Below are 1,004 nucleotides of genomic sequence, written 5' to 3'. Positions count from 1 at the left end.
TAGTGTTGTGATAAAAGAAACATGTTCGCGTTATGAAAACACTTTTCTACCACGACTCTACATAGCATAGGCTGGTGAGATGTCGGCAATAAACCTATTTCTTTTTTTGGGTAATATTAAAATCCCTTCAGGCTTATGTCAACATTTCCAACCATTTCGTGAAAAGGAGCAATTACCTCAATGCTTTGTATAGAAAAGCTTTAAAGGCATCACCGTTGCGACCGATCTGAACGTAAAAGAATTTAAAGTTTGGTCCACGAGTCCATTGTATGACCGTGTAATGAATCAAAGTAGGTTTTATTAAATAAGTACATGTATATGCTTCCTTCTTGTATCTATTGATTTTTCCAATGTGTTCCTTTCACAAATCAAAGTGCCGTGTGTGTTAAATTCATATAGAGAAGTATTTTTTATCGAATTTTTACAACATATGACCACTTGCAAAATAAAATGGAGTGGAAAACTCTGAAGCCTTATTTATAGTTTTATATAAACACGAGTATTCTCTCTCCAGCTGTTGGTAAACGTGGGTATACAGTCTGTAAGTGAGTCTTTTGACATTTTTTACCTAGACCATACAGTACCCGGTGATTGACCTTTTAAATTTATTCCGATATATTTAAAAACATAAAATCGACCATCTTTTCATTTGACTGGAACCTTTAATGCAAAGTTTAAAGTATGTAAATATAGATGTATTTTCCTTGATTTTATATACCCATATTTGCCCTAAGACAAACTGTGTTCGATTTCTAAAGATAAAGAGTAACACTTAAAAACATTTTTTAAGCATATCTTACGAGTTAAAAGTAACAAAGATCTTTCGGCACGATAATTCAAGCGCAAGTGTATATTTTGATCATCACCTATTGCCCTGAAGCGTTTGCATTTCGTACTGTTATGCAAGACAAACGCTCTCAAAACTAAACAAAAGGACCTTTTTACCACAATTTGCAAATACCATTATAGATCAGGTCCACGGTCCAATGCGGATGCATTCACCC

This window comes from Magallana gigas, chromosome 2 (genome assembly GCF_963853765.1).
Source record: "Magallana gigas chromosome 2, xbMagGiga1.1, whole genome shotgun sequence".
Classification (NCBI taxonomy): domain Eukaryota; kingdom Metazoa; phylum Mollusca; class Bivalvia; order Ostreida; family Ostreidae; genus Magallana; species Magallana gigas.
This window is presented reverse-complemented; position numbering follows the sequence as displayed.